A 12,327-nucleotide genomic window follows, 5' to 3' on the forward strand; every position below is an offset into this window, starting at 1 on the left:
TACTGGTGTCTGTTGACTGGGCTCATCCTATACAAACTGTAACAGTGGCAGTGTTGGTCGGTGGATGCACCCTGAGATCTTTTTCCTCATCTCCCAGTCCCCAGTGTAGCACACCAGCTGTCCACAGGATGCGTCCATTTAAGGAAACTTGCTTTGGCTTTTCCTGTCCTTTGCTCCATTTCTGTGTTTCATCTGGGGAATTTCAGGGTGACTGACTAGTAAAGTTGAATTTAAAAATGTGACTTATGGTGTGAATAAATAGGAACAGGGCTTATTGTATTATCTGAGGCAGATAGTAATAGTTGCCTTTGAAAGGAGACCTTCAGGCCTAGCCTGAGGGATGTGTGATATGGGATCCCCTGTCCCCTCAGGAGCCTGTGCTGGAGAGTCTGGGAGGGAACAGTAGGACGGAGGTTTCCTCAGAGCAGACACAGGGAGGAAGTTGCCAGGTTAGATCAGCAGTTCTGTCTGCAAGTTGATGAATGCTGGGAACCCTGAATGAAACTTCTGAAAGGAACAGTGTATGGTGTATGCACTGAGTGAGCTTCCTAAATTAACGGTTTTAGCAATTGCCAAAATGAAACCAAATCAGTCGTTGTCAGAAGACCTGAAAAATGTGATTTTCCTTGGGGAAAGGAGAAGTAAAACAAGGAACAGAGAATGAGCCATTTATTTGCTAAGAGGCACACAGAAAATTTTAGATATAGTGTCACCCATCTGGCCTCCTCTTTACAGTTTCTACACATCTAATTTGAGATGTAGCATATTCATCACTAATAAACAAGCTTTAAAAATGCTTAATCATTTTAAGGGCAGTAATTTCTGGCTTGAAAGACTGCCTTAATAGTCTCTATATTTCTTACATTCATTTACTCAATAAATATTTATAGATTGCACCTGTGCCCCAGGCCATGCACTGTGAAAGGTGTAAAGAAAATTAGTCCTGGCTACTCCCTGGACACCATCTTCCTGGTTATATAATCTTTAATCAACTATACCTATAAAAAGCAAACAAGTGCTCATATTTTGTCTTCATGTTTTCATATAAACCCAAAGAAAAACAAGAAAGGCAGGCGTTTGTATTATTTGTTTTTTATGGCAGCCAATAAATGTGAATGTCCAAAACCGGTATGACAGAACATGCTAGATGAATTCATGGATGTGGTATTTTTAAAAAGTGAAATCAAAAATGCCTGTATTCCCTTAAATCAAAACAATATGAGTTTGACCAAGTGGAAACATAAATAGTAATAACACAGAAATCAGAATGCACTGGCTCCACCTTTGGTTAAAGGAGCTTATTAAGGTTATCAGTTTCTAGGAATCTACTCAGTGGAAATAATATAACAAGAGAGAGTAAAAGTAAAATTCATTATACCTTTACTTATAATAGCAAAAGTAATAAAGGAATGGTTAAGAAAAATGTATGACTCCTCAGGATTGAAATGTGTATGTATTCAAAGGAGTGTTTATTGGCAGTGGCTTGAGTCTATAATTGCAGCACTTTGGGAGGCTAAGGCAGGAGGATCACTTGAGGCCAGGAGTTCGAGACCAGCCTAGGCAACATAGTGAGACTTTGTCTCTATTAAAAAACAGACAAACAACAACAACAAAAATATATATAAAAGGCATTTATCAAGCACTTTTAATAACACAAAGCATTATGGAAAAATGTTAGGTAAAAACAATAGAATATACACACATATAATTTTTCTAATAATCTCATTTTTGGTTAGAAGATCATACTGATAGGAATGGTTATCTCTAAGTGGTAGGTATATTAGTCAGCTATTGCCACAGAACAAAGAACCACAGATACCTCAGTGGTAAACCGTGATAGGCATTTACTTCTTGTGAATGTGTGTGAGTTTTGACTGGGGTCTGCCTAATCTTGGGCTAGACTCCAGATCACTGAGTGGGTTCTGCCATTCATTTGGAATCAGTGGCCACAAAGGGGATAATCTATTCATGGTGGTTGCAAAAGTCCAAGAGAACAAGACCAACTAGATAAGCACATTTCAAGCATCTGCTCATGTCACATTCACAGACATCACAAGAGTCTGAGCAAATTGCATGGCTATGTCCAAAGCCAAATGTACCAGATTCAAAGTACACTCCACCCACCATAAGGCTATGATAAAAGTATGGATGTATACAACTACTAGATGGGAGAGAAGATTTGGGGCCACCGGTTCATTCTACCACAGTGGGATTACTGTTTCTTTTACTTTTATTCTGTGCTTCTATATATTCAAATGTTTACTCTATACAAACAAAGGAATACAAAATTATTTTAAAAATACTAGAGACACACAGATCAATATAATAGAATTGAGAGTCCAGAAATAAACCCTTACATTTAGGGTTAGTTGAGTTTTGACAAAGGTACCAAGACAATGCAATGGGGAAAAGATTGCTTTTAACAAGTGGTGAATATCCATTTGCAAAAGAATGGTGTTAAGTCCCTAACTCAATGTATGTACAAAAATGAAAGGGATCAAAGACCTACAAGTAAGAGATAAAACTACCAAATTCTTGGAAGCAAACACGAGCATACATTTTTATGACTTGGATTAGGCAATGGTTTCTTGAATAAAACACAAAAGCATATGCAACAAAAGAAAAAAACAGATAAATAGGACTTCACTAAAATTAAATGCTTTTGTACTTCAAAGGCGACACCGTCAAGAAAGTGAAAAAACAACTACATGGGGAAAATGCTTGCAAATACATAGCTGATAAAGAACTTATACTTAAAATATGTACAGAATGCTCATAACCAAACAATAAAAAGAAAAATAACCCAGTTTAAATATAGACAGAGTTTGAACAGACATTTCTCCAGAGAAGATAAACTAATAGGCAACATGCACATGAAAAGCTGCTCAGTATCATTAACCATCAGACAAATGCAAGTGAACACCATAATGAGATACCTCCTCACACCCACTGGATGGCTAAAACAAAAAGACCAGCTGGGCTGGGTAGCTCATGCCTGTAATCCCAACACTTTGGGAGGCCCAGGTAGACTGCTTGAGCCCAGAAGTTCAAGACCAGCCTTGGTCACCTAGTAAAACCTCATCTCTACAAGAAATAAAAATTAACTAAGTGTGGTGGCATGTGACAGCTACTTGGGCTACTTAGGATGCTGAGGTGAAAGGATGGTCTGAGCCTAGATGGTTGAGGCTGCTATGAGTCATGGTCATTGTAATCATGATACTGCACTCCAGTCCGAGTGAGGCCCCTGACCCCCCCCCAAAAGGAAAGACAATAGAGTAGAAGGTGTGGATGAAAGTGTGGAGAAATGGAAAACCTCATACACCGTTGTTGGGAATGTAAAGTGGTGCAGCTATTTCAGAAAATAGTCTGGCAGTTCCTGAAATGGTTAAAGGTTAAAAATGGAGTTACCACAAGACAACAATCCCATTCCCAGGCAAATATCTAGGAAATGAAAAACACGTGTTCACAAAACATTTTTTTTTTTTTTTTTTAGTTGGAGTCTCACTCTGTCGCCCAGACTGGAGTGCAGTGGCCGCTCCTGGCCACCGCAGCCTCGACCTGCTGGGCTCTGGCGATCCTTCCGCCTCAGCCTTCCGAGTAGCCAGAATTACAGGCGCGCACTACCACGCCCGGCTAACTTTTTGATTTATTGTAGAGATGGGGGTCTCGCCTGCCCAGGCGGGTCTCGAACCTGCGGGCTCAGGCAAGCCACTCACCTCAGCCTCCCAAAGGCGCGGGATTACAGGCTGAGCCACCGAGCCCGGCTCACAAAACATTTTTATGTGAATGTTCACAGCAGCATTATCTGTAATGGCCCCAAAGTGGAAACAATTCAAATGTCCATCAACTGATGAATGGATAAGAATGTGTGGTATATCCATCCATGCAATGGAGTATTATTCAGCCGTGAAAAGGAATGAAATACTGATACTACAGCATGGATAAATCTTGAAAACATGAAGTTAAGTAAAAGAAGTCAGTCACATAAGACCACAGATTTCATGATTCTACTTAGATGAAATGTCCAGAATAAGCAAATCTATAGAGATAGAAAATCAATTAGTGTTGCCTAGGGCTGTAGTGGTGGGGGTGCAAGGGGGGCAGGGTTTGGGGAAATTGGAGTTGACAATTAATAAGTATGAAGCGTCTTTTGAGGTAATAAAAATATTCTAAGTTGATTATGGCGATGGCTGCCAACTCTGCAAATACACTGAAACCACTGAGTTGCACATTTTAAATACGTGAATTTTATGATATGTAAATTATATCTCAATAAAATTGCCATTAAAAAATACCAGAAAGATGCCCTCACAGGACTTAAACAGAATCCCAGGTAGTTATCAGAAAAATTCTAGTGTAAAATCAATCTGTGAATTTACTATGTGTAACTAAAATTAAAAAGTTTGTCGTTATTCAGTAAAGAATTTCTGTAGTTTAGGTTTTTTAGTTTTTTACTCAGTCACTAGTTCTTTGCTCTGAAAGCCAAATATAGGAAATCCACCAGGATATGTAAACACAATAAGAAAAAGTATATAGTTAAAATTATTTTGATACTGTACATTAATGTTTCATGTCTGTAAAGAAACTACTTTGTGCCTGGAACTATCAATTGCTTTGTACACATTACCATATCAGAGCTTTATAAGCCTATTTTACAGATGAGTAAACCGATGCTTGGAGAATTTGCATAACACAGATTCTTTATGATGCTCCCTAAAATCACATTGCCTAGAATAGCAAAACTTTAATTCTATAGTTGTCATCATTAGTTTTTTAAAAACCCAATACAAGAAGTGCTTGGACTGATTTGATGGTGGTGGGTGAGGAGATACTCTTGAGAAACACCTGATTATTTCAGGTTATGTCTGAATGTCACCTCATTTAAAAAGATCTCTGACTCTTTTCTCTCTCCCTCAAGTGTGCATCCAACTGCCACTTGTACATGTCTTTATTTTACTTTTATACAGTACTAAATATTATGTTTATATCTCTGTTGTGCCGCAGAGATGATGATATGCAGGTCTCATACCTCAAGTCTGAGGTGTAGATTAGATGATAGGTCTTTATTTTCTCTAGCTTGCTTTTGTCAGAATCTATCCTAGTTTCCAGCACATAGAGTAGGTTCTCATGCTTTAAGGAGAGAAGGTTTCTGTTGTTGCAATAGGGAATTCCATTTGAACTTATATTTAAAGGTAAAACACGCAACAGAGAACATGCAACAGAGAACATTACAAGGAAGCTGAGTTTAGGCTCCTCTTGGTTCTGATCTGAGGCTGCTGATAATTCAGAATTTTGAAGGTGATTATTCTCAGGCTTTACCCTTGGGCCTTTGTTCTTTTAACTATTATTGAAGTCCCATCTTTTAAAATTAATGACCCAGTATGAAATTTCAGAGCAGCTAAAATTGATTTGTCTATTTACTTACATCTTTTAAATGTAAAATAAAATTGCATTTGTGTGTAAAATCCCCCAGCACCAATGGAAATTGCAGTTCTACATTTGCTGAGAAATATCTTTATTTGTCCTCTGGGAGATCTTAAACTTTAGTTGGCTTCTATTAAACTTTTATGAGAACAAAACTAGTGAATGACTTTTTCTCCAAACCAGTACTTTTTGTTGTTTCAAAGAAAGAACACATTCTTGAAACAGAGCTTGTTATTTTAAAAAATTACTCAGTGTTACTTACAAAGAATAATAGGAACAGGGAGGGGTGTGAAGAGACAACCACCACCACTCCTAAACTGCAGAATATTAAAATTAGGTCATAATTATGTTTTTATTTGACTTGTCTAAATATGGCCTCAAACATCTCCCCCAAGAGATCTAAAATGCAATCATTATTAATTCATATTTTTAGGGAAAGCATTATTCTTCCTTCTCTGTCCTATTTTAAAATGCAAGTGCTCCTGAGAATGGCGATATATTAAGGAGGGCTGGTGTGGAAGGGACAGTCCTGAAGGGAGTGCAGGCGGGCAGAGGAAAGCTCTGTCAGAGAGGTCTAACCCTGCCATTTAATGGGTCTACCTATGCTCAGTTGTGGGTTTTCACTTGAAACCAAGCTGTCTGCCTAAAACCCAGAAAGGGAGATAATGGAGAAAATATTCAGCATTGAGGCAGATGTAGTTAATGTCCAAATTCACCAACAAATGTTTCTGACATTACATTCCTTGGTGTTGCTGTGTCTTCCCATCCACCTGCTGACTAAAGCACAGGCTTGGTGGTTGCGGTAGGCAGCTCTGTGGACCCATTTTAGACTCCTGATCTCCAGAATGGTGAGAAGGTACATTTATATGGGTTTAAGCCACTAAGTTTGTGGTAATTCATTCAACAGCCATAGGAAAGGAATGCAGGGATCATCTGTGATTCCTCTTCCCCTCATGTCTCACACACATTCTGTCCTCACATACTTCCAACTTGACTCTAGTGTCTATTCACTTCCCTTTCCCTCTAGTGGCAATGTCCTGGCCCACCCTCGTGGGGACAATTACCCTAGCCTCTTGTCCAGGGTCCCATCCCATCTTCATGTTGCAGTCAGACTGATCGTGGGGAAACACAAAAGGGCTTATTAAAACCCCTGCTTTAAAGAACTTTTAATGTCTTGCTACTACCATTGAAATTAAACGTCATCCCATGAAGCACTGAGACCTGTATGCTCTGGTCCCTGCCTGCTTCTCCAGCCTTAGAAGTGTTCAACAGTGATTTTAAGTCAGAACATCTGGATTCAAACTCTGCTTGTGCTTCTTACTCTGTGTAGCCTTAGACAAATTAACGTCTCTACTTCAGTGTCCTCTTCTATAAAATACCTCACTGGGTGTTTGTGAAAAATTAAGCAAGTTAATCCATACAAAATGCCTGGCAGTATTCTAAACACAATACGAAGTGTAGACAGCCTTATTATTATTGTAATACCCATGCATTGTGAGAACTAAAGAAACATTTGGTGAATGAATGAATAAATGAATGAACAAAAATAATGCTCCCTTCACAACTGCTCTATGTGCACTATTGCTTCTTTCTCCGGTGTACAGAAATGAATGAATGTCACAGAAACATAGCCAAGACTTAGATGAACACAGTCAAGATGTGGCTAAATATCGAGGAGCCACATCTTGGCCACTAGATGAATAAGGACCAGGATCAACAACCTGATTTACAATGAAGAAAGATGGAAGTTCTTTCAGGGACTCCCTAAACTCTTGATGGAGTCTCTAATAAGCACCAAAGGACATTCAAACCAGAACTAATTAAGACCTAATGCTGTTGTGTCTAATATATGTTGGTATGCATTTCTGAACTGTTTTTGCCTCACTTTCCTGAATTTCCTTCTCAATAATATATTATCTTTTAATTGAAGAATAAAATTCATAAATGGTATTTCTATCAAATGGTATAAACCTGCCAGACCCCAACAGCACTCTCTGTCCATGATATTTACTTTGGGGAATGAACTATACAAAGAGAAATTTCCTATAGGATTTCTGTGCAGTAAATGTCAGTTCCTTTGCAGGTAAAGTTTTATTTCCCTTAGGATGGGCCTATATTAAGAGATAATAGTAAATATCTTACGTGGAGGAGAGAGGACAAATCGCTTTGGTCCTCACAACATACTGGGTATTGAATTGGGCATTCTGTTCACAGAGTTCTTTTCCCCTTTAGTTTAATGGTCTCAAAGTTTCCTTATCCTGCTTTCACATGCTTTAATAATTGAATTAATTTGAATAAGCATGACCTTAAGTGAGTCTTTTTAATTTAATTTAATTTAATTTTTTTATTTTTAATTTTTTATTTTTTTGAGTTGGAGTCTCACTCTGTTGCCCAGACTGGAGTGCAGTGGCCACTTCCGGCCACCGCAGCCTCGACCTGCTGGGCTCCGGCGATCCTTCCGCCTCACCCTTCCTAGTAGCCGGAACTACAGACATGCGCTACCACACCTGGCTGATTTTTTGATTTATTGTAGAGATGAGGTCTCGCTGCCCAGGCGGGTCTCGAACCTGCAGGCTCAGGCAATCCACTCACCTCAGCCTCCCAAAGGCGCGGGATTACAGGCTGAGCCACCGAGTCCGGCTTAATTTTATTTTTAAAAGTTTCATGTTCTAATAGTTTTTGCTAGTATATAAATATATCATTAATTTGGGGGTCAGGTTTATTGAGGTATAATTTACAAACAAGAATATTTTCCCTTTTTAGTGTACTGTTTGATGTGTTTTGGAAAACACACACAGTTGCTTACTTACCACTATAATCAAGATTTAGAACAATTCTATCACCGTTTCTTCTGCCCCCAAATTCCCTCATGCCCTTTTGCAGTAAACCTCTCATCTCCAGCCTCTGGCAACAACTGATGTGTTTTCTCTTGATAGTCTTTTCTTTTCTAGTTATTATATAAATGGGATCTATTATATGTAGACTTTTGAACATGGGTTTCTTCACTTGAAAGTCAGACACGTTGCTGTGTCTACGAGTATATTGTTCTTTTGTATTGCTGAGTAGTATACCATTGCATGGATATGTCCCGGGTTGCTTACCAGTCATCTTTTGGAGGAAATTTGGGTTATTTCCAATGACTGCAACCATTCACTTGCACTTTTCAGTGTGAATATACACTATAATTTTTCTCAGGTAACTATCTAGCAGAGGAATTGCTGGGTCATAAGGGCAGTGTATACCTCATTTTGTCAGACACTACTAAACTGTTTTCCAGAGTGGCCGTACCAGTTTATATTCCCACCAACGATGTACAAGAGTTTCATCTTTATCAGTACTGGATATTTCTGGGTGTTTCAATTGTAGGCATTCTAATAGGTATGTAAAGGTGTCTTGTTGTTGTATTTCCCTGGTGACTTTTAATATCTTTACATATGCTTGGTTGCCAACCATATAGCTTCTTGTTATACTTATTTCTACATATTAGCATATATATACATTCTATATCTTTGCAGCTAGTATACAAAAATAGAATTAATTTTTATATACTTACCTGGTATCCTGAGATATTGCTAAATTTACTTATTAATTCTAGTAGTTTTGTTGATTCCTATGATCTCTGTGTAAACTATCATGTTATCTGAAAATAGGGATAATTTTACTTCCTTCCCAATTGTTACACTTTTTGTTTCCTTTTTTGCCTCATGTTAATGGTTATCAACTACAGACAAATGTTGAAAAGAAGTGGTTAGATGGCACATCCTTGCCTTATTCCTGATATTAGGGGGAAAATGTCCAAAATTGAATCATTAAATCTGATTAAGTAGATTTTTCATAAATGCCCTTTATCATATTAAGGAAGTCCCTTCTAATCTCAATTTTCTGACAGTTTTTTTTTTTTTTTTTTTTTAATTTTTGAGTCTAGGTCTCATTCTGTCACCGAGGCTCTAGGTTAGAGTGTAGTGGCATGAACAAGGCTTACCTCAGCCTCAAACTCCTGGGCTCAAGACATCCTCCTGCCTCATCATCCTACATAGCTGGAACTTCAGGCGCATGCCACCATGCCCAGTTAGTTGGCTTTTTTTTTTTTTTTTTAATTTTAAAATTTTTAAATTTGAGTTGGAGTCTCACTCTGTCGCCCTGGCTGGAGTGCTGTGGCAGGTTCACAGTCACTGCAGGGTTGACCTGCTGGGCTCAGGCGATCCTTCTACTCAGTCTTCCAAGTAGCTGGAACTACAGGCATGCACTACCATGCCTGGCTAATTTTTTGATTTATTGTTGAGATGAGGTCTCACTAAGTTGCCCAGGATGTTCTTGAACCTCTGGGTCTCAGGCAATCCCCTCACCTTGGCCTCCCAAAGTGCTGGGATTACAGGCCTGAACCACTGCACCCAGTCAATTGTTTTATTTTTGCAGAGACAAAGTCTCACTAAGTTGCCCAGGCTGATCTTGAATTCCTGGGCTTAAGCAGTCCTCCCACCTCAGCTTCCCAAACTGCTAGGATTATAGGCATGAGTCACTGCACCCAGTCTGACAGTTTTTTAATAATGAATTGATGTTGAATTTTAAAGGCTTTTTCTGCATCTATTGGAAAGATCACATAATTTTTCTTTTTTAGTCTGTTAATGTGAATTATATTGATTAGTTTTTGAACATTACAACCACCTTGTATTTGGGATAAACCCAAATATGGGTTTATCATGATGTATTATCATGATGTATTATCTTTACATGGTTTTAGGTTCAATTTGGTAATCTTTTATTTAAACTTTTTGTTTCTGTGTTTATGTGGTGTATTAATCTGTAAATTACTTTTTATTATATTGAGTTCATGTTTGTTATTAGGGTTATGCTGGCCTCAAAGTGAGATAAGTATTTCCTCCTCTATTTTCTAAACAAATTTTGTGCAAGATTGCTGTTATTTCTTCCTCTATAGTTAATAAATTTAACCACTGAAACCATCTGGGCCTGGGATTATTTTTGTGGGAAGTCTGTTGAACAAAATTCAATTTCTTTAATGATAAAGGGGTATTCAGATTTTAGAATTTCATCCTATTTCAATTCTGATAACTTGTCTTTTCATGGAATCTGTGAATTTTATCTATGTTGTCAAATTAACTGGCATAAAATTGCCCTTATCTCTCTATTTCCTGCTAATGTCTATAATATCCCTTTCATTTTATTTTCTTGGTCAGTATAGTTAGGAATTCTCTTTTTTCCTTTCTTTCCCTCTCCACTTGGCCTTCTATGTCCACAGGTTCTGCATCAGTGGATTCAATGAGCTGCAGGTTGAAATATTCCACAAAATAAATAAATAAAAATAACAATACAATAAAGATACAGTATAACAACTATTTACATAACGTTTTGTATTAGGTATTATAATTAATCTAAGATGATTTAAAGTATATTGGAGGATATGGCTAGGTTATATGCAAATACTATGCTATTTTATATAGAGGCCTTGAGCATCTGCTAATTTTGGCATCTGTGGAAGGGTTCTAGAACCAATCCCCCATGGATACCAAGGGACGACGGTGTATATACATATCAATATAAACTACCTATCAATAAGGCCAAAAATTTGTTTTTTTGAGAGTTCTCAGCAGAGTGGCACAAAATAAGATGTTAAAAAAGCTGTTTAAATTAGTGTTGCCTTCATTAGATGGCGATTTGGAAACTGCTATTCTAGGTCAGGATAGCAATGAAAGCTTCGGTCCCTTTTGACTGGAGTCATAGTGGAGAGAAACGAGAGATAAACCTGAAAGAGCAATTTGGGACTCTCCTTGTTCTGCTAAAGTGTTTGGATTAAATCAAAGCTCTATCTCTGAAAGTCAGCCTGGAAGGCTAGTCCTGTGCATCTAAAAACTAGGACACTCAACAGCCCTGAATATAAGAAATCTGGCAATTGGAAGCCACAGAAACACAATGGCACAATAATATTTTTCTAGGAAAATTTTAGAGAAAGTTAAGGGATTTAAAGTTATATTTAGAGACTACACATTTTCCCATTTTAAGGGTTTAACGACCGTACTCCCTTCCTTTGCCACTCTCTTCACTCTTTCCCGTCCTAGAAAAAATTCCTGAACGTAATCAAACCCAAGTTCTCCACTTTACAGCCGAGAAGCTTCCAGATTAAGAGTGGCCAATGGTCACAGAAGCCAAGCATGACATTAAATATGCTCAGTAGTTTCGACGGACCTGATGGCTTAGCTTTAGAATGTGATTTGAACACACCACCTAGGTTTGTTGCTGTTAATTGTGGACTTAATCCTATGCAGAGGTCAGGGTACAGAATAGTTACACGATGCAAGTGGGAACTGGGAGAAGCAAAAATAACAAGTTCACATTTACGGACCACTTCGTTGGTGCCAGAGAATAACACAAGAGTTAAGCCTGACAACGCCAAGGTGAGTTTTACTAACGGTTTCATTTTACAAAGGAATACAATTGTCAATTAATTGTCCAAGGTCGCGGAGGTATGCTGCACAGATGGGCGTCTAGCATCTCAGGGCAAGTGAGAGGCGCGGTGAGAAGTACGTAATAAAATAAATGAACAGGCCCTGGCGTCCTCCGGGGTCCCCAGGAGCACGGCTTCTGTCGCGCCAGTCCGGAAGGGATCCCAGGTCGGCGCGCAGCGCGTCGCTTCGCCGCGGAGAGATGGGAAGGGAGGGAAGAGGAGGGGAAAGTCCGTCCAGGCCCCGCCCACGTTCTGCCACGACTTCCTATTCGCCGCCGGACGACGTGCGTCGGTGGCGTCACCGCGTTCACCGTCGCGGAAGTGCGTTCGCCTGCGGCGGCAGCGACGACGGAGGCAGCTGCATTAGGGTTGGTAAGCGGGCGGGGGCGCGCCTCGTGGAGAGGCAGCCGTGGCTGCGCGAGCGGCCGACCGTCCCCTCCCTT

This window comes from Carlito syrichta, unplaced genomic scaffold, assembly GCF_000164805.1.
Source record: "Carlito syrichta isolate Samal-C Ts95f unplaced genomic scaffold, Tarsius_syrichta-2.0.1 Scaffold117309, whole genome shotgun sequence".
Taxonomy (NCBI): Eukaryota; Metazoa; Chordata; class Mammalia; order Primates; family Tarsiidae; genus Carlito; species Carlito syrichta.